The sequence below is a fragment of the Schistocerca gregaria genome, unplaced genomic scaffold (genome assembly GCF_023897955.1).
Source record: "Schistocerca gregaria isolate iqSchGreg1 unplaced genomic scaffold, iqSchGreg1.2 ptg000180l, whole genome shotgun sequence".
Taxonomy (NCBI): domain Eukaryota; kingdom Metazoa; phylum Arthropoda; class Insecta; order Orthoptera; family Acrididae; genus Schistocerca; species Schistocerca gregaria.
Genome location: NW_026061730.1, coordinates 11324697 through 11345762, shown reverse-complemented (window position 1 = coordinate 11345762; position 21066 = coordinate 11324697). Strand labels below are relative to the sequence as shown.

The 21066-nt window shown below is 49.5% G+C and overlaps 11 non-coding genes across 11 annotated transcripts; all 11 read left to right on the top strand.

The window, feature by feature from the left end:
- Nucleotides 1-5324: 5324 nt before the first annotated feature.
- On the top strand, nt 5325-5398 carry Trnat-agu (transfer RNA threonine (anticodon AGU)). The gene has a single exon. It is a non-coding gene; the product is annotated as a tRNA-Thr (tRNA).
- Nucleotides 5399-6784: 1386 nt separating this feature from the next.
- On the top strand, nt 6785-6858 carry Trnat-agu (transfer RNA threonine (anticodon AGU)). The gene has a single exon. It is a non-coding gene; the product is annotated as a tRNA-Thr (tRNA).
- A 1386-nt stretch (nt 6859-8244) lies between these two features.
- On the top strand, nt 8245-8318 carry Trnat-agu (transfer RNA threonine (anticodon AGU)). The gene has a single exon. It is a non-coding gene; the product is annotated as a tRNA-Thr (tRNA).
- Nucleotides 8319-9704: 1386 nt separating this feature from the next.
- Nucleotides 9705-9778, top strand: Trnat-agu (transfer RNA threonine (anticodon AGU)). The gene has a single exon. It is a non-coding gene; the product is annotated as a tRNA-Thr (tRNA).
- A 1397-nt stretch (nt 9779-11175) lies between these two features.
- Trnat-agu (transfer RNA threonine (anticodon AGU)) lies at nt 11176-11249 on the top strand. Its single transcript has one exon. It is a non-coding gene; the product is annotated as a tRNA-Thr (tRNA).
- A 1397-nt stretch (nt 11250-12646) lies between these two features.
- On the top strand, nt 12647-12720 carry Trnat-agu (transfer RNA threonine (anticodon AGU)). The gene has a single exon. It is a non-coding gene; the product is annotated as a tRNA-Thr (tRNA).
- Nucleotides 12721-14106: 1386 nt separating this feature from the next.
- On the top strand, nt 14107-14180 carry Trnat-agu (transfer RNA threonine (anticodon AGU)). Its single transcript has one exon. It is a non-coding gene; the product is annotated as a tRNA-Thr (tRNA).
- A 1386-nt stretch (nt 14181-15566) lies between these two features.
- Nucleotides 15567-15640, top strand: Trnat-agu (transfer RNA threonine (anticodon AGU)). Its single transcript has one exon. It is a non-coding gene; the product is annotated as a tRNA-Thr (tRNA).
- A 1386-nt stretch (nt 15641-17026) lies between these two features.
- Trnat-agu (transfer RNA threonine (anticodon AGU)) lies at nt 17027-17100 on the top strand. Its single transcript has one exon. It is a non-coding gene; the product is annotated as a tRNA-Thr (tRNA).
- A 1386-nt stretch (nt 17101-18486) lies between these two features.
- Nucleotides 18487-18560, top strand: Trnat-agu (transfer RNA threonine (anticodon AGU)). The gene has a single exon. It is a non-coding gene; the product is annotated as a tRNA-Thr (tRNA).
- A 1386-nt stretch (nt 18561-19946) lies between these two features.
- Trnat-agu (transfer RNA threonine (anticodon AGU)) lies at nt 19947-20020 on the top strand. The gene has a single exon. It is a non-coding gene; the product is annotated as a tRNA-Thr (tRNA).
- The last annotated feature ends 1046 nt before the right edge of the window (nt 20021-21066 follow it).

Sequence of the window (21066 nt, the reverse complement as noted above, 5' to 3'; positions counted from 1 at the left end):
CTGCATGGGTGATTGCCAAGTTTGGGGAGCGTTTCGTAGTACGATCAGTGCAATGGGGACGCGGAAACTTGTTGTGTCCCAGTGTTTTGCAGTTGGCGACAAGAGTTTTACACAGTAGCAAAGAGCGAGGCACTGAGTTGGCATGAACAATGGAGAGCACAATGGGGCTCGAGATGTGCTTGTTACCTCAGGTGCTGTGTGATTGTGGACAAGGAGTGAAATGGACCAATTTGTGACCGCCCTTTCAATTTAAGACGTTCAAAACAGACGGAATTTGCATTCGTAATACCAGAGCATCGAAACTACTTGGAACTCTTGTGTACATGAACGTGTCCGTTCCTTTGTATTCTGGTACCTTCGCCGCTACAAACCAACCAACCATCGTGTCCGTGCACATCAGAGTCGCAAAGAATGGAGAATAGCCAGGCTTGGTCGTGTGTGTAGCTGTAGCTCAGTTGGCAGATCGTTCGCTTAGCGTGTGAACGGTCTCGGGTTCAAGCCCCGGCTCCTCCGTGTTTTGTGGTCAGTGCATGGTAAGTGTTGGTCGGGGCGAACATAAACGCACGCAAGAAGTTGCAAAACCAGCGTCACAGACTGATATGATGTATACTGTCATAAGGAGAGCAAGATGTAAGTGTGGGGACCGGCTGTTATCGTGGTGTCATCGAGTGCAGATCTGTCTTAGGTATCACGGCTTAACGTCATTGAAGTCTAGAGGTGGACAACACGTTCGTCTTACTCAGAGCGGTGTCTGAACTCTATTTTCGACGTTATGCGTGCCACTTTCATTGTGGCCAACTACGATTCGATACAGAATGCACGAAACCTGAAAGACACCCTCACTGATACATAGAGAGTAGTGTTTGTCTGCGGAATAATGGGAGTGCAAGGGTCTGTGACGTTGATATGACTGTATGTAGCACTACTAGTTATCGGGGTGGTGGGCGTAGCTAAGATGGTAGAGCGCTCGCTTAGTGTGCGAGAGGTACTGGGATCGATACCCAGCGCGTCCAGAATTTTTAACACCCCTACATGCGCACCTTGCCATGCAAGTGGAATAATTCCCAACCGGCAGAGGTGTGTAGGCAGATACAAGCGAACGATTAGCATCCACAATTGCGCCGATTTCACCTAAATCCCACTGCACGTTGCCATTCTTTGCGTGCAGTCGGCTGCTACTGGTGTTGCTGGTTGTGACTGCTGATAACAGATGCCGTAGCAATCAATTCATGGAGTGAGTTGTATGTTTTGCGATAGTCTGTCTCTGACAAGGAAGCACAGGTGATATAGGTGCGAACACAGGAAGCTTGCAGCCCCTCGCTGCCTGCAGACACAGAGCAGCCACACTAGAAGAGCGGCCTAAGCAGTAGGCGAAATGTGCTCATTCGCTTTGGCGCGACGTCGAACTATAAATAAGGCTGTCACTAGCGTGAGCGTCGTGTAAAGTCGGAAAAGTCATCTGCATGGGTGATTGCCAAGTTTGGGGAGCGTTTCGTAGTACGATCAGTGCAATGGGGACGCGGAAACTTGTTGTGTCCCAGTGTTTTGCAGTTGGACGACAATAGTTTTACACAGTAGCAAAGAGCGAGGCACTGAGTTGGCATGAACAATGGAGAGCACAATGGGGCTCGAGATGTGCTTGTTACCTCAGGTGCTGTGTGATTGTGGACAAGGAGTGAAATGGACCAATTTGTGACCGCCCTTTCACTTTAAGACGTTCAAAACAGACGGAATTTGCATTCGTAATACCAGAGTATCGAAACTACTTGGAACTCTTGTGTATATGAACGTGTCCGCGCCTTTGTATTCTGGTACCTTCGCCGCTACAAACCAACCAACCATCGTGTCCTTGCACATCAGAGTCGCAAAGAATGGAGAATAGCCAGGCTTGGTTGTGTGTGTAGCTGTAGCTCAGTTGGCAGATCGTTCGCTTAGCGTGTGGACGGTCTCGGGTTCAAGCCCCGGCTCCTCCATGTTTTGTGGTCGGTGCATGGTAAGTGTTTGTCGGGGCGAACATAAACGCACGCAAGAAGTTGCAAAACCAGCGTCACAGACTGATATGATGTATACTGTCATAAGGAGAGCAAGATGTAAGTGTGGGGACCGGCTGTTATCGTGGTGTCATCGAGTGCAGATCTGTCTTAGGTATCACGGCTTAACGTCATTGAAGTCTAGAGGTGGACAACACGTTCGTCTTACTCAGAGCGGTGTCTGAACTCTATTTTCGACGTTATGCGTGCCACTTTCATTGTGGCCAACTACGATTCGATACAGAATGCACGAAACCTGAAAGACACCCTCACTGATACATAGAGAGTAGTGTTTGTCTGCGGAATAATGGGAGTGCAAGGGTCTGTGACGTTGATATGACTGTATGTAGCACTACTAGTTATCGGGGGGGTGGGCGTAGCTCAGATGGTAGAGCGCTCGCTTAGTGTGCGAGAGGTACTGCGATCGATACCCAGCGCCTCCAGAATTTTTAACACACCTACATGCGCACCTTGCCATGCAAGTGGAATAATTCCCAACCGGCAGAGGTGTGTAGGCAGATACAAGCGAACGATTAGCATCCACAACTGCGCCGATTTCACGTAAATCCCACTGCACGTTGCCATTCTTTGCGTGCAGTCGGCTGCAACTGGTGTTGCTGGATGTGACTGCTGATAACAGATGCCATAGCAATCAATTCATGGAGTGAGTTGTATGTTTTGCGATAGTCTGTCTCTGACAAGGAAGCACAGGTGATATAGGTGCGAACACAGGAAGCTTGCAGCCCCTCGCTGCCTGCAGACACAGAGCAGCCACACTAGAAGAGCGGCCTAAGCAGTAGGCGAAATGTGCTCATTCGCTTTGGCGCGACGTCGAACTATAAATAAGGCTGTCACTAGCGTGAGCGTCGTGTAAAGTCGGAAAAGTCATCTGCATGGGTGATTGCCAAGTTTGGGGAGCGTTTCGTAGTACGATCAGTGCAATGGGGACGCGGAAACTTGTTGTGTCCCAGTGTTTTGCAGTTGGACGACAAGAGTTTTACACAGTAGCAAAGAGCGAGGCACTGAGTTGGCATGAACAATGGAGAGCACAATGGGGCTCGAGATGTGCTTGTTACCTCAGGTGCTGTGTGATTGTGGACAAGGAGTGAAATGGACCAATTTGTGACCGCCCTTTCAATTTAAGACGTTCAAAACAGACGGAATTTGCATTCGTAATACCAGGGCATCGAAACTACTTGGAACTCTTGTGTATATGAACGTGTCCGCGCCTTTGTATTCTGGTACCTTCGCCGCTACAAACCAACCAACCATCGTGTCCGTGCACATCAGAGTCGCAAAGAATGGAGAATAGCCAGGTTTGGTCGTGTGTGTAGCTGTAGCTCAGTTGGCAGATCGTTCGCTTAGCGTGTGGACGGTCTCGGGTTCAAGCCCCGGCTCCTCCATGTTTTGTGGTCAGTGCATGGTAAGTGTTGGTCGGGGCGAACATAAACGCACGCAAGAAGTTGCAAAACCAGCGTCACAGACTGATATGATGTATACTGTCATAAGGAGAGCAAGATGTAAGTGTGGGGACCGGCTGTTATCGTGGTGTCATCGAGTGCAGATCTGTCTTAGGTATCACGGCTTAACGTCATTGAAGTCTAGAGGTGGACAACACGTTCGTCTTACTCAGAGCGGTGTCTGAACTCTATTTTCGACGTTATGCGTGCCACTTTCATTGTGGCCAACTACGATTCGATACAGAATGCACGAAACCTGAAAGACACCCTCACTGATACATAGAGAGTAGTGTTTGTCTGCGGAATAATGGGAGTGCAAGGGTCTGTGACGTTGATATGACTGTATGTAGCACTACTAGTTATCGGGGGGGTGGGCGTAGCTCAGATGGTAGAGCGCTCGCGTAGTGTGCGAGAGGTACTGGGATCGATAGCCAGCGCCTCCAGAATTTTTAACACACCTACATGCGCACCTTGCCATGCAAGTGGAATAATTCCCAACCGGCAGAAGTGTGTAGGCAGATACAAGCGAACGATTAGCATCCACAATTGCGCCGATTTCACGTAAATCCCACTGCCATTCTTTGCGTGCGGTCAGCTGCTACTGGTGTTGCTGGTTGTGACTGCTGATAACAGATGCCGTAGCAATCAATTCATGGAGTGAGTTGTATGTTTTGCGATAGTCTGTCTCTGACAAGGAAGCACAGGTGATATAGGTGCGAACACAGGAAGCTTGCAGCCCCTCGCTGCCTGCAGACACAGAGCAGCCACACTAGAAGAGCGGCCTAAGCCGTAGGCGAAATGTGCTCATTCGCTTTGGCGCGACGTCGAACTATAAATAAGGCTGTCACTACCGTGAGCGTTGCGTGAGCATCGTGTAAAGTCGGAAAAGTCATCTGCATGGGTGATTGCCAAGTTTGGGGAGCGTTTCGTAGTACGATCAGTGCAATGGGGACGCGGAAACTTGTTGTGTCCCAGTGTTTTGCAGTTGGACGACAAGAGTTTTACACAGTAGCAAAGAGCGAGGCACTGAGTTGGCATGAACAATGGAGAGCACAATGGGGCTCGAGATGTGCTTGTTACCTCAGGTGCTGTGTGATTGTGGACAAGGAGTGAAATGGACCAATTTGTGACCGCCCTTTCAATTTAAGACGTTCAAAACAGACGGAATTTGCATTCGTAATACCAGAGCATCGAAACTACTTGGAACTCTTGTGTATATGAACGTGTCCGCGCCTTTGTATTCTGGTACCTTCGCCGCTACAAACCAACCAACCATCGTGTCCTTGCACATCAGAGTCGCAAAGAATGGAGAATAGCCAGGCTTGGTCGTGTGTGTAGCTGTAGCTCAATTGGCAGATCGTTCGCTTAGCGTGTGGACGGTCTCGGGTTCAAGCCCCGGCTCCTCCATGTTTTGTGGTCGGTGCATGGTAAGTGTTTGTCGGGGCGAACATAAACGCACGCAAGAAGTTGCAAAACCAGCGTCACAGACTGATATGATGTATACTGTCATAAGGAGAGCAAGATGTAAGTGTGGGGACCGGCTGTTATCGTGGTGTCATCGAGTGCAGATCTGTCTTAGGTATCACGGCTTAACGTCATTGAAGTCTAGAGGTGGACAACACGTTCGTCTTACTCAGAGCGGTGTCTGAACTCTATTTTCGACGTTATGCGTGCCACTTTCATTGTGGCCAACTACGATTCGATACAGAATGCACGAAACCTGAAAGACACCCTCACTGATACATAGAGAGTAGTGTTTGTCTGCGGAATAATGGGAGTGCAAGGGTCTGTGACGTTGATATGACTGTATGTAGCACTACTTGTTAATGGGGGGGGTGGGCGTAGCTCAGATGGTAGAGCGCTCGCTTAGTGTGCGAGAGGTACTGGGATCGATACCCAGCGCCTCCAGAATTTTTAACACACCTACATGCGCACCTTGCCATGCAAGTGGAATAATTCCCAACCGGCAGAGGTGTGTAGGCAGATACAAGCGAACGATTAGCATCCACAATTGCGCCGATTTCACGTAAATCCCAGTGCACGTTGCCATTCTTTGCGTGCAGTCGGCTGCTACTGGTGTTGCTGGTTGTGACTGCTGATAACAGATGCCGTAGCAATCAATTCATGGAGTGAGATGTATGTTTTGCGATAGTCTGTCTCTGACAAGGAAGCACAGGTGATATAGGTGCGAACACAGGAAGCTTGCAGCCCCTCGCTGCCTGCAGACACAGAGCAGCCACACTAGAAGAGCGGCCTAAGCAGTAGGCGAAATGTGCTCATTCGCTTTGGCGCGACGTCGAACTATAAATAAGGCTGTCACTAGCGTGAGCGTCGTGTAAAGTCGGAAAAGTCATCTGCATGGGTGATTGCCAAGTTTGGGGAGCGTTTCGTAGTACGATCAGTGCAATGGGGACGCGGAAACTTGCTGTGTCCCAGTGTTTTGCAGTTGGACGACAAGAGTTTTACACAGTAGCAAAGTGCGAGGCACTGAGTTGGCATGAACAATGGAGAGCACAATGGGGCTCGAGATGTGCTTGTTACCTCAGGTGCTGTGTGATTGTGGACAAGGAGTGAAATGGACCAATTTGTGACCGCCCTTTCAATTTAAGACGTTCAAAACAGACGGAATTTGCATTCGTAATACCAGAGCATCGGAACTACTTGGAACTCTTGTGTATATGAACGTGTCCGCGCCTTTGTATTCTGGTACCTTCGCCGCTACAAACCAACCAACCATCGTGTCCGTGCACATCAGAGTCGCAAACAATGGAGAACAGCCAGGCTTGGTCGTGTGTGTAGCTGTAGCTCAGTTGGCAGATCGTTCGCTTAGCGTGTGAACGGTCTCGGGTTCAAGCCCCGGCTCCTCCATGTTTTGTGGTCAGTGCATGGTAAGTGTTGGTCGCGGCGAACATAAACGCACGCAAGAAGTTGCAAAACCAGCGTCACAGACTGATATGATGTATACTGTCATAAGGAGAGCAAGATGTAAGTGTGGGGACCGGCTGTTATCGTGGTGTTATCGAGTGCAGATCTGTCTTAGGTATCACGGCTTAACGTCATTGAAGTCTAGAGGTGGACAACACGTTCGTCTTACTCAGAGCGGTGTCTGAACTCTATTTTCGACGTTATGCGTGCCACTTTCATTGTGGCCAACTACGATTCGATACAGAATGCACGAAACCTGAAAGACACCCTCACTGATACATAGAGAGTAGTGTTTGTCTGCGGAATAATGGGAGTGCAAGGGTCTGTGACGTTGATATGACTGTATGTAGCACTACTAGTTATCGGGGGGGTGGGCGTAGCTCAGATGGTAGAGCGCTCGCTTAGTGTGCGAGAGGTACTGGGATCGATACCCAGCGCCTCCAGAATTTTTAACACACCTACATGCGCACCTTGCCATGCAAGTGGAATAATTCCCAACCGGCAGAGGTTTGTAGGCAGATACAAGCGAACGATTAGCATCCACAATTGCGCCGATTTCACGTAAATCCCAGTGCACGTTGCCATTCTTTGCGTGCAGTCGGCTGCTACTGGTGTTGCTGGTTGTGACTGCTGATAACAGATGCCGTAGCAATCAATTCATGGAGTGAGTTGTATGTTTTACGATAGTCTGTCTCTGACAAGGAAGCACAGGTGATATAGGTGCGAACACAGGAAGCTTGCAGCCCCTCGCTGCCTGCAGACACAGAGCAGCCACACTAGAAGAGCGGCCTAAGCAGTAGGCGAAATGTGCTCATTCGCTTTGGCGCGACGTCGAACTATAAATAAGGCTGTCACTAGCGTGAGCGTCGTGTAAAGTCGGAAAAGTCATCTGCATGGGTGATTGCCAAGTTTGGGGAGCGTTTCGTAGTACGATCAGTGCAATGGGGACGCGGAAACTTGCTGTGTCCCAGTGTTTTGCAGTTGGACGACAAGAGTTTTACACAGTAGCAAAGAGCGAGGCACTGAGTTGGCATGAACAATGGAGAGCACAATGGGGCTCGAGATGTGCTTGTTACCTCAGGTGCTGTGTGATTGTGGACAAGGAGTGAAATGGACCAATTTGTGACCGCCCTTTCAATTTAAGACGTTCAAAACAGACGGAATTTGCATTCGTAATACCAGAGCATCGGAACTACTTGGAACTCTTGTGTATATGAACGTGTCCGCGCCTTTGTATTCTGGTACCTTCGCCGCTACAAACCAACCAACCATCGTGTCCTTGCACATCAGAGTCGCAAAGAATGGAGAATAGCCAGGCTTGGTCGTGTGTGTAGCTGTAGCTCAGTTGGCGGATCGTTCGCTTAGCGTGTGGACGGTCTCGGGTTCAAGCCCCGGCTCCTCCAAGTTTTGTGGTCGGTGCATGGTAAGTGTTTGTCGGGGCGAACATAAACGCACGCAAGAAGTTGCAAAACCAGCGTCACAGACTGATATGATGTATACTGTCATAAGGAGAGCAAGATGTAAGTGTGGGGACCGGCTGTTATCGTGGTGTCATCGAGTGCAAATCTGTCTTAGGTATCACGGCTTAACGTCATTGAAGTCTAGAGGTGGACAACACGTTCGTCTTACTCAGAGCGGTGTCTGAACTCTATTTTCGGCGTTATGCGTGCCACTTTCATTGTGGCCAACTACGATTCGATACAGAATGCACGAAACCTGAAAGACACCCTCACTGATACATAGAGAGTAGTGTTTGTCTGCGGAATAATGGGAGTGCAAGGGTCTGTGACGTTGATATGACTGTATGTAGCACTACTAGTTATCGGGGGGGTGGGCGTAGCTCAGATGGTAGAGCGCTCGCTTAGTGTGCGAGAGGTACTGGGATCGATACCCAGCGCCTCCAGAATTTTTAACACACCTACATGCGCACCTTGCCATGCAAGTGGAATAATTCCCAACCGGCAGAGGTTTGTAGGCAGATACAAGCGAACGATTAGCATCCACAATTGCGCCGATTTCACGTAAATCCCAGTGCACGTTGCCATTCTTTGCGTGCAGTCGGCTGCTACTGGTGTTGCTGGTTGTGACTGCTGATAACAGATGCCGTAGCAATCAATTCATGGAGTGAGTTGTATGTTTTACGATAGTCTGTCTCTGACAAGGAAGCACAGGTGATATAGGTGCGAACACAGGAAGCTTGCAGCCCCTCGCTGCCTGCAGACACAGAGCAGCCACACTAGAAGAGCGGCCTAAGCAGTAGGCGAAATGTGCTCATTCGCTTTGGCGCGACGTCGAACTATAAATAAGGCTGTCACTAGCGTGAGCGTCGTGTAAAGTCGGAAAAGTCATCTGCATGGGTGATTGCCAAGTTTGGGGAGCGTTTCGTAGTACGATCAGTGCAATGGGGACGCGGAAACTTGCTGTGTCCCAGTGTTTTGCAGTTGGACGACAAGAGTTTTACACAGTAGCAAAGAGCGAGGCACTGAGTTGGCATGAACAATGGAGAGCACAATGGGGCTCGAGATGTGCTTGTTACCTCAGGTGCTGTGTGATTGTGGACAAGGAGTGAAATGGACCAATTTGTGACCGCCCTTTCAATTTAAGACGTTCAAAACAGACGGAATTTGCATTCGTAATACCAGAGCATCGGAACTACTTGGAACTCTTGTGTATATGAACGTGTCCGCGCCTTTGTATTCTGGTACCTTCGCCGCTACAAACCAACCAACCATCGTGTCCTTGCACATCAGAGTCGCAAAGAATGGAGAATAGCCAGGCTTGGTCGTGTGTGTAGCTGTAGCTCAGTTGGCAGATCGTTCGCTTAGCGTGTGGACGGTCTCGGGTTCAAGCCCCGGCTCCTCCATGTTTTGTGGTCGGTGCATGGTAAGTGTTTGTCGGGGCGAACATAAACGCACACAAGAAGTTGCAAAACCAGCGTCACAGACTGATATGATGTATACTGTCATAAGGAGAGCAAGATGTAAGTGTGGGGACCGGCTGTTATCGTGGTGTCATCGAGTGCAAATCTGTCTTAGGTATCACGGCTTAACGTCATTGAAGTCTAGAGGTGGACAACACGTTCGTCTTACTCAGAGCGGAGTCTGAACTCTATTTTCGACGTTATGCGTGCCACTTTCATTGTGGCCAACTACGATTCGATACAGAATGCACGAAACCTGAAAGACACCCTCACTGATACATAGAGAGTAGTGTTTGTCTGCGGAATAATGGGAGTGCAAGGGTCTGTGACGTTGATATGACTGTATGTAGCACTACTAGTTATCGGGGGGGTGGGCGTAGCTCAGATGGTAGAGCGCTCGCTTAGTGTGCGAGAGGTACTGGGATCGATACCCAGCGCCTCCAGAATTTTTAACACACCTACATGCGCACCTTGCCATGCAAGTGGAATAATTCCCAACCGGCAGAGGTGTGTAGGCAGATACAAGCGAACGATTAGCATCCACAATTGCGCCGATTTCACGTAAATCCCACTGCACGTTGCCATTCTTTGCGTGCAGTCGGCTGCTACTGGTGTTGCTGGTTGTGACTGCTGATAACAGATGCCGTAGCAATCAATTCATGGAGTGAGATGTATGTTTTGCGATAGTCTGTCTCTGACAAGGAAGCACAGGTGATATAGGTGCGAACACAGGAAGCTTGCAGCCCCTCGCTGCCTGCAGACACAGAGCAGCCACAATAGAAGAGCGGCCTAAGCAGTAGGCGAAATGTGCTCATTCGCTTTGGCGCGACGTCGAACTATAAATAAGGCTGTCACTAGCGTGAGCGTTGCGTGAGCGTCGTGTAAAGTCGGAAAAGTCATCTGCATGGGTGATTGCCAAGTTTGGGGAGCGTCTCGTAGTACGATCAGTGCAATGGGGACGCGGAAACTTGCTGTGTCCCAGTGTTTTGCAGTTGGACGACAAGAGTTTTACACAGTAGCAAAGAGCGAGGCACTGAGTTGGCATGAACAATGGAGAGCACAATGGGGCTCGAGATGTGCTTGTTACCTCAGGTGCTGTGTGATTGTGGACAAGGAGTGAAATGGACCAATTTGTGACCGCCCTTTCAATTTAAGACGTTCAAAACAGACGGAATTTGCATTCGTAATACCAGAGCATCGAAACTACTTGGAACTCTTGTGTATATGAACGTGTCCGCGCCTTTGTATTCTGGTACCTTCGCCGCTACAAACCAACCAACCATCGTGTCCTTGCACATCAGAGTCGCAAAGAATGGAGAATAGCCAGGCTTGGTGGTGTGTGTAGCTGTAGCTCAGTTGGCAGATCGTTCGCTTAGCGTGTGGACGGTCTCGGGTTGAAGCCCCGGCTCCTCCATGTTTTGTGGTCGGTGCATGGTAAGTGTTTGTCGGGGCGAACATAAACGCACGCAAGAAGTTGCAAAACCAGCGTCACAGACTGATATGATGTATACTGTCATAAGGAGAGCAAGATGTAAGTGTGGGGACCGGCTGTTATCGTGGTGTCATCGAGTGCAGATCTGTCTTAGGTATCACGGCTTAACGTCATTGAAGTCTAGAGGTGGACAACACGTTCGTCTTACTCAGAGCGGTGTCTGAACTCTATTTTCGACGTTATGCGTGCCACTTTCATTGTGGCCAACTACGATTCGATACAGAATGCACGAAACCTGAAAGACACCCTCACTGATACATAGAGAGTAGTGTTTGTCTGCGGAATAATGGGAGTGCAAGGGTCTGTGACGTTGATATGACTGTATGTAGCACTACTAGTTATCGGGGGGGTGGGCGTAGCTCAGATGGTAGAGCGCTCGCTTAGTGTGCGAGAGGTACTGGGATCGATACCCAGCGCCTCCAGAATTTTTAACACACCTACATGCGCACCTTGCCATGCAAGTGGAATAATTCCCAACCGGCAGAGGTGTGTAGGCAGATACAAGCGAACGATTAGCATCCACAATTGCGCCGATATCACGTAAATCCCACTGCACGTTGCCATTCTTTGCGTGCAGTCGGCTGCTACTGGTGTTGCTGGTTGTGACTGCTGATAACAGATGCCGTAGCAATCAATTCATGGAGTGAGATGTATGTTTTGCGATAGTCTGTCTCTGACAAGGAAGCACAGGTGATATAGGTGCGAACACAGGAAGCTTGCAGCCCCTCGCTGCCTGCAGACACAGAGCAGCCACACTAGAAGAGCGGCCTAAGCAGTAGGCGAAATGTGCTCATTCGCTTTGGCGCGACGTCGAACTATAAATAAGGCTGTCACTAGCGTGAGCGTTGCGTGAGCGTCGTGTAAAGTCGGAAAAGTCATCTGCATGGGTGATTGCCAAGTTTGGGGAGCGTTTCGTAGTACGATCAGTGCAATGGGGACGCGGAAACTTGCTGTGTCCCAGTGTTTTGCAGTTGGACGACAAGAGTTTTACACAGTAGCAAAGAGCGAGGCACTGAGTTGGCATGAACAATGGAGAGCACAATGGGGCTCGAGATGTGCTTGTTACCTCAGGTGCTGTGTGATTGTGGACAAGGAGTGAAATGGACCAATTTGTGACCGCCCTTTCAATTTAAGACGTTCAAAACAGACGGAATTTGCATTCGTAATACCAGAGCATCGGAACTACTTGGAACTCTTGTGTATATGAACGTGTCCGCGCCTTTGTATTCTGGTACCTTCGCCGCTACAAACCAACCAACCATCGTGTCCTTGCACATCAGAGTCGCAAAGAATGGAGAATAGCCAGGCTTGGTCGTGTGTGTAGCTGTAGCTCAGTTGGCAGATCGTTCGCTTAGCGTGTGGACGGTCTCGGGTTCAAGCCCCGGCTCCTCCATGTTTTGTGGTCGGTGCATGGTAAGTGTTTGTCGGGGCGAACATAAACGCACGCAAGAAGTGGCAAAACCAGCGTCACAGACTGATATGATGTATACTGTCATAAGGAGAGCAAGATGTAAGTGTGGGGACCGGCTGTTATCGTGGTGTCATCGAGTGCAAATCTGTCTTAGGTATCACGGCTTAACGTCATTGAAGTCTAGAGGTAGACAACACGTTCGTCTTACTCAGAGCGGAGTCTGAACTCTATTTTCGACGTTATGCGTGCCACTTTCATTGTGGCCAACTACGATTCGATACAGAATGCACGAAACCTGAAAGACACCCTCACTGATACATAGAGAGTAGTGTTTGTCTGCGGAATAATGGGAGTGCAAGGGTCTGTGACGTTGATATGACTGTATGTAGCACTACTACTTATCGGGGGGGTGGGCGTAGCTCAGATGGTAGAGCGCTCGCTTAGTGTGCGAGAGGTACTGGGATCGATACCCAGCGCCTCCAGAATTTTTAACACACCTACATGCGCACCTTGCCATGCAAGTGGAATAATTCCCAACCGGCAGAGGTGTGTAGGCAGATACAAGCGAACGATTAGCATCCACAATTGCGCCGATTTCACGTAAATCCCACTGCACGTTGCCATTCTTTGCGTGCAGTCGGCTGCTACTGGTGTTGCTGGTTGTGACTGCTGATAACAGATGCCGTAGCAATCAATTCATGGAGTGAGATGTATGTTTTGCGATAGTCTGTCTCTGACAAGGAAGCACAGGTGATATAGGTGCGAACACAGGAAGCTTGCAGCCCCTCGCTGCCTGCAGACACAGAGCAGCCACACTAGAAGAGCGGCCTAAGCAGTAGGCGAAATGTGCTCATTCGCTTTGGCGCGACGTCGAACTATAAATAAGGCTGTCACTAGCGTGAGCGTCGTGTAAAGTCGGAAAAGTCATCTGAAAGGGTGATTGCCAAGTTTGGGGAGCGTTTCGTAGTACGATCAGTGCAATGGGGACGCGGAAACTTGCTGTGTCCCAGTGTTTTGCAGTTGGACGACAAGAGTTTTACACAGTAGCAAAGAGCGAGGCACTGAGTTGGCATGAACAATGGAGAGCACAATGGGGCTCGAGATGTGCTTGTTACCTCAGGTGCTGTGTGATTGTGGACAAGGAGTGAAATGGACCAATTTGTGACCGCCCTTTCAATTTAAGACGTTCAAAACAGACGGAATTTGCATTCGTAATACCAGAGCATCGGAACTACTTGGAACTCTTGTGTATATGAACGTGTCCGCGCCTTTGTATTCTGGTACCTTCGCCGCTACAAACCACCCAACCATCGTGTCCGTGCACATCAGAGTCGCAAAGAATGGAGAACAGCCAGGCTTGGTCGTGTGTGTAGCTGTAGCTCAGTTGGCAGATCGTTCGCTTAGCGTGTGAACGGTCTCGGGTTCAAGCCCCGGCTCCTCCATGTTTTGTGGTCAGTGCATGGTAAGTGTTGGTCGCGGCGAACATAAACGCACGCAAGAAGTTGCAAAACCAGCGTCACAGACTGATATGATGTATACTGTCATAAGGAGAGCAAGATGTAAGTGTGGGGACCGGCTGTTATCGTGGTGTTATCGAGTGCAGATCTGTCTTAGGTATCACGGCTTAACGTCATTGAAGTCTAGAGGTGGACAACACGTTCGTCTTACTCAGAGCGGTGTCTGAACTCTATTTTCGGCGTTATGCGTGCCACTTTCATTGTGGCCAACTACGATTCGATACAGAATGCACGAAACCTGAAAGACACCCTCACTGATACATAGAGAGTAGTGTTTGTCTGCGGAATAATGGGAGTGCAAGGGTCTGTGACGTTGATATGACTGTATGTAGCACTACTAGTTATCGGGGGGGTGGGCGTAGCTCAGATGGTAGAGCGCTCGCTTAGTGTGCGAGAGGTACTGGGATCGATACCCAGCGCCTCCAGAATTTTTAACACACCTACATGCGCACCTTGCCATGCAAGTGGAATAATTCCCAACCGGCAGAGGTGTGTAGGCAGATACAAGCGAACGATTAGCATCCACAATTGCGCCGATTTCACGTAAATCCCACTGCACGTTGCCATTCTTTGCGTGCAGTCGGCTGCTACTGGTGTTGCTGGTTGTGACTGCTGATAACAGATGCCGTAGCAATCAATTCATGGAGTGAGTTGTATGTTTTGCGATAGTCTGTCTCTGACAAGGAAGCACAGGTGATATAGGTGCGAACACAGGAAGCTTGCAGCCCCTCGCTGCCTGCAGACACAGAGCAGCCACACTAGAAGAGCGGCCTAAGCAGTAGGCGAAATGTGCTCATTCGCTTTGGCGCGACGTCGAACTATAAATAAGGCTGTCACTAGCGTGAGCGTCGTGTAAAGTCGGAAAAGTCATCTGAAAGGGTGATTGCCAAGTTTGGGGAGCGTTTCGTAGTACGATCAGTGCAATGGGGACGCGGAAACTTGCTGTGTCCCAGTGTTTTGCAGTTGGACGACAAGAGTTTTACACAGTAGCAAAGAGCGAGGCACTGAGTTGGCATGAACAATGGAGAGCACAATGGGGCTCGAGATGTGCTTGTTACCTCAGGTGCTGTGTGATTGTGGACAAGGAGTGAAATGGACCAATTTGTGACCGCCCTTTCAATTTAAGACGTTCAAAACAGACGGAATTTGCATTCGTAATACCAGAGCATCGGAACTACTTGGAACTCTTGTGTATATGAACGTGTCCGCGCCTTTGTATTCTGGTACCTTCGCCGCTACAAACCAACCAACCATCGTGTCCGTGCACATCAGAGTCGCAAAGAATGGAGAACAGCCAGGCTTGGTCGTGTGTGTAGCTGTAGCTCAGTTGGCAGATCGTTCGCTTAGCGTGTGAACGGTCTCGGGTTCAAGCCCCGGCTCCTCCATGTTTTGTGGTCAGTGCATGGTAAGTGTTGGTCGCGGCGAACATAAACGCACGCAAGAAGTTGCAAAACCAGCGTCACAGACTGATATGATGTATACTGTCATAAGGAGAGCAAGATGTAAGTGTGGGGACCGGCTGTTATCGTGGTGTTATCGAGTGCAGATCTGTCTTAGGTATCACGGCTTAACGTCATTGAAGTCTAGAGGTGGACAACACGTTCGTCTTACTCAGAGCGGTGTCTGAACTCTATTTTCGGCGTTATGCGTGCCACTTTCATTGTGGCCAACTACGATTCGATACAGAATGCACGAAACCTGAAAGACACCCTCACTGATACATAGAGAGTAGTGTTTGTCTGCGGAATAATGGGAGTGCAAGGGTCTGTGACGTTGATATGACTGTATGTAGCACTACTAGTTATCGGGGGGGTGGGCGTAGCTCAGATGGTAGAGCGCTCGCTTAGTGTGCGAGAGGTACTGGGATCGATACCCAGCGCCTCCAGAATTTTTAACACACCTACATGCGCACCTTGCCATGCAAGTGGAATAATTCCCAACCGGCAGAGGTGTGTAGGCAGATACAAGCGAAGGATTAGCATCCACAATTGCGCCGATATCACGTAAATCCCACTGCACGTTGCCATTCTTTGCGTGCAGTCGGCTGCTACTGGTGTTGCTGGTTGTGACTGCTGATAACAGATGCCGTAGCAATCAATTCATGGAGTGAGATGTATGTTTTGCGATAGTCTGTCTCTGACAAGGAAGCACAGGTGATATAGGTGCGAACACAGGAAGCTTGCAGCCCCTCGCTGCCTGCAGACACAGAGCAGCCACACTAGAAGAGCGGCCTAAGCAGTAGGCGAAATGTGCTCATTCGCTTTGGCGCGACGTCGAACTATAAATAAGGCTGTCACTAGCGTGAGCGTCGTGTAAAGTCGGAAAAGTCATCTGCATGGGTGATTGCCAAGTTTGGGGAGCGTTTCGTAGTACGATCAGTGCAATGGGGACGCGGAAAATTGTTGTGTCCCAGTGTTTTGCAGTTGGACGACAAGAGTTTTACACAGTAGCAAAGAGCGAGGCACTGAGTTGGCATGAACAATGGAGAGCACAATGGGGCTCGAGATGTGCTTGTTACCTCAGGTGCTGTGTGATTGTGGACAAGGAGTGAAATGGACCAATTTGTGACCGCCCTTTCAATTTAAGACGTTCAAAACAGACGGAATTTGCATTCGTAATACCAGAGCATCGGAACTACTTGGAACTCTTGTGTATATGAACGTGTCCGCGCCTTTGTATTCTGGTACCTTCGCCGCTACAAACCAACCAACCATCGTGTCCTTGCACATCAGAGTCGCAAAGAATGGAGAATAGCCAGGCTTGGTCGTGTGTGTAGCTGTAGCTCAGTTGGCAGATCGTTCGCTTAGCGTGTGGACGGTCTCGGGTTCAAGCCCCGGCTCCTCCATGTTTTGTGGTCGGTGCATGGTAAGTGTTTGTCGGGGCGAACATAAACGCACGCAAGAAGTTGCAAAACCAGCGTCACAGACTGATATGATGTATACTGTCATAAGGAGAGCAAGATGTAAGTGTGGGGACCGGCTGTTATCGTGGTGTCATCGAGTGCAGATCTGTCTTAGGTATCACGGCTTAACGTCATTGAAGTCTAGAGGTGGACAACACGTTCGTCTTACTCAGAGCGGTGTCTGAACTCTATTTTCGACGTTATGCGTGCCACTTTCATTGTGGCCAACTACGATTCGATACAGAATGCACGAAACCTGAAAGACACCCTCACTGATACATAGAGAGTAGTGTTTGTCTGCGGAATAATGGGAGTGCAAGGGTCTGTGACGTTGATATGACTGTATGTAGCACTACTAGTTATCGGGGGGGTGGGCGTAGCTCAGATGGTAGAGCGCTCGCTTAGTGTGCGAGAGGTACTGGGATCGATACCCAGCGCCTCCAGAATTTTTAACACACCTACATGCGCACCTTGCCATGCAAGTGGAATAATTCCCAACCGGCAGAGCTGTGTAGGCAGATACAAGCGAACGATTAGCATCCACAATTGCGCCGATATCACGTAAATCCCACTGCACGTTGCCATTCTTTGCGTGCAGTCGGCTGCTACTGGTGTTGCTGGTTGTGACTGCTGATAACAGATGCCGTAGCAATCAATTCATGGAGTGAGATGTATGTTTTGCGATAGTCTGTCTCTGACAAGGAAGCACAGGTGATATAGGTGCGAACACAGGAAGCTTGCAGCCCCTCGCTGCCTGCAGACACAGAGCAGCCACACTAGAAGAGCGGCCTAAGCAGTAGGCGAAATGTGCTCATTCGCTTTGGCGCGACGTCGAACTATAAATAAGGCTGTCACTAGCGTGAGCGTCGTGTAAAGTCGGAAAAGTCATCTGCATGGGTGATTGCCAAGTTTGGGGAGCGTTTCGTAGTACGATCAGTGCAATGGGGACGCGGAAAATTGTTGTGTCCCAGTGTTTTGCAGTTGGACGACAAGAGTTTTACACAGTAGCAAAGAGCGAGGCACTGAGTTGGCATGAACAATGGAGAGCACAATGGGGCTCGAGATGTGCTTGTTACCTCAGGTGCTGTGTGATTGTGGACAAGGAGTGAAATGGACCAATTTGTGACCGCCCTTTCAATTTAAGACGTTCAAAACAGACGGAATTTGCATTCGTAATACCAGAGCATCGGAACTACTTGGAACTCTTGTGTATATGAACGTGTCCGCGCCTTTGTATTCTGGTACCTTCGCCGCTACAAACCAACCAACCATCGTGTCCGTGCACATCAGAGTCGCAAAGAATGGAGAACAGCCAGGCTTGGTCGTGTGTGTAGCTGTAGCTCAGTTGGCAGATCGTTCGCTTAGCGTGTGAACGGTCTCGGGTTCAAGCCCCGGCTCCTCCATGTTTTGTGGTCAGTGCATGGTAAGTGTTGGTCGCGGCGAACATAAACGCACGCAAGAAGTTGCAAAACCAGCGTCACAGACTGATATGATGTATACTGTCATAAGGAGAGCAAGATGTAAGTGTGGGGACCGGCTGTTATCGTGGTGTTATCGAGTGCAGATCTGTCTTAGGTATCACGGCTTAACGTCATTGAAGTCTAGAGGTGGACAACACGTTCGTCTTACTCAGAGCGGTGTCTGAACTCTATTTTCGGCGTTATGCGTGCCACTTTCATTGTGGCCAACTACGATTCGATACAGAATGCACGAAACCTGAAAGACACCCTCACTGATACATAGAGAGTAGTGTTTGTCTGCGGAATAATGGGAGTGCAAGGGTCTGTGACGTTGATATGACTGTATGTAGCACTACTAGTTATCGGGGGGGTGGGCGTAGCTCAGATGGTAGAGCGCTCGCTTAGTGTGCGAGAGGTACTGGGATCGATACCCAGCGCCTCCAGAATTTTTAACACACCTACATGCGCACCTTGCCATGCAAGTGGAATAATTCCCAACCGGCAGAGGTGTGTAGGCAGATACAAGCGAACGATTAGCATCCACAATTGCGCCGATTTCACGTAAATCCCACTGCACGTTGCCATTCTTTGCGTGCAGTCGGCTGCTACTGGTGTTGCTGGTTGTGACTGCTGATAACAGATGCCGTAGCAATCAATTCATGGAGTGAGTTGTATGTTTTGCGATAGTCTGTCTCTGACAAGGAAGCACAGGTGATATAGGTGCGAACACAGGAAGCTTGCAGCCCCTCGCTGCCTGCAGACACAGAGCAGCCACACTAGAAGAGCGGCCTAAGCAGTAGGCGAAATGTGCTCATTCGCTTTGGCGCGACGTCGAACTATAAATAAGGCTGTCACTAGCGTGAGCGTCGTGTAAAGTCGGAAAAGTCATCTGCATGGGTGATTGCCAAGTTTGGGGAGCGTTTCGTAGTACGATCAGTGCAATGGGGACGCGGAAAATTGTTGTGTCCCAGTGTTTTGCAGTTGGACGACAAGAGTTTTACACAGTAGCAAAGAGCGAGGCACTGAGTTGGCATGAACAATGGAGAGCACAATGGGGCTCGAGATGTGCTTGTTACCTCAGGTGCTGTGTGATTGTGGACAAGGAGTGAAATGGACCAATTTGTGACCGCCCTTTCAATTTAAGACGTTCAAAACAGACGGAATTTGCATTCGTAATACCAGAGCATCGAAACTACTTGGAACTCTTGTGTATATGAACGTGTCCGCGCCTTTGTATTCTGGTACCTTCGCCGCTACAAACCAACCAACCATCGTGTCCTTGCACATCAGAGTCGCAAAGAATGGAGAATAGCCAGGCTTGGTCGTGTGTGTAGCTGTAGCTCAGTTGGCAGATCGTTCGCTTAGCGTGTGGACGGTCTCGGGTTCAAGCCCCGGCTCCTCCATGTTTTGTGGTCGGTGCATGGTAAGTGTTTGTCGGGGCGAACATAAACGCACGCAAGAAGTTGCAAAACCAGCGTCACAGACTGATATGATGTATACTGTCATAAGGAGAGCAAGATGTAAGTGTGGGGACCGGCTGTTATCGTGGTGTCATCGAGTGCAGATCTGTCTTAGGTATCACGGCTTAACGTCATTGAAGTCTAGAGGTGGACAACACGTTCGTCTTACTCAGAGCGGTGTCTGAACTCTATTTTCGACGTTATGCGTGCCACTTTCATTGTGGCCAACTACGATTCGATACAGAATGCACGAAACCTGAAAGACACCCTCACTGATACATAGAGAGTAGTGTTTGTCTGCGGAATAATGGGAGTGCAAGGGTCTGTGACGTTGATATGACTGTATGTAGCACTACTAGTTATCGGGGGGGTGGGCGTAGCTCAGATGGTAGAGCGCTCGCTTAGTGTGCGAGAGGTACTGGGATCGATACCCAGCGCCTCCAGAATTTTTAACACACCTACATGCGCACCTTGCCATGCAAGTGGAATAATTCCCAACCGGCAGAGCTGTGTAGGCAGATACAAGCGAACGATTAGCATCCACAATTGCGCCGATATCACGTAAATCCCACTGCACGTTGCCATTCTTTGCGTGCAGTCGGCTGCTACTGGTGTTGCTGGTTGTGACTGCTGATAACAGATGCCGTAGCAATCAATTCATGGAGTGAGATGTATGTTTTGCGATAGTCTGTCTCTGACAAGGAAGCACAGGTGATATAGGTGCGAACACAGGAAGCTTGCAGCCCCTCGCTGCCTGCAGACACAGAGCAGCCACACTAGAAGAGCGGCCTAAGCAGTAGGCGAAATGTGCTCATTCGCTTTGGCGCGACGTCGAACTATAAATAAGGCTGTCACTAGCGTGAGCGTTGCGTGAGCGTCGTGTAAAGTCGGAAAAGTCATCTGCATGGGTGATTGCCAAGTTTGGGGAGCGTTTCGTAGTACGATCAGTGCAATGGGGACGCGGAAACTTGCTGTGTCCCAGTGTTTTGCAGTTGGACGACAAGAGTTTTACACAGTAGCAAAGAGCGAGGCACTGAGTTGGCATGAACAATGGAGAGCACAATGGGGCTCGAGATGTGCTTGTTACCTCAGGTGCTGTGTGATTGTGGACAAGGAGTGAAATGGACCAATTTGTGACCGCCCTTTCAATTTAAGACGTTCAAAACAGACGGAATTTGCATTCGTAATACCAGAGCATCGGAACTACTTCGAACTCTTGTGTATATGAACGTGTCCGCGCCTTTGTATTCTGGTACCTTCGCCGCTACAAACCAACCAACCATCGTGTCCGTGCACATCAGAGTCGCAAAGAATGGAGAATAGCCAGGCTTGGTCGTGTGTGTAGCTGTAGCTCAGTTGGCAGATCGTTCGCTTAGCGTGTGAACGGTCTCGGGTTCAAGCCCCGGCTCCTCCATGTTTTGTGGTCAGTGCATGGTAAGTGTTGGTCGCGGCGAACATAAACGCACGCAAGAAGTTGCAAAACCAGCGT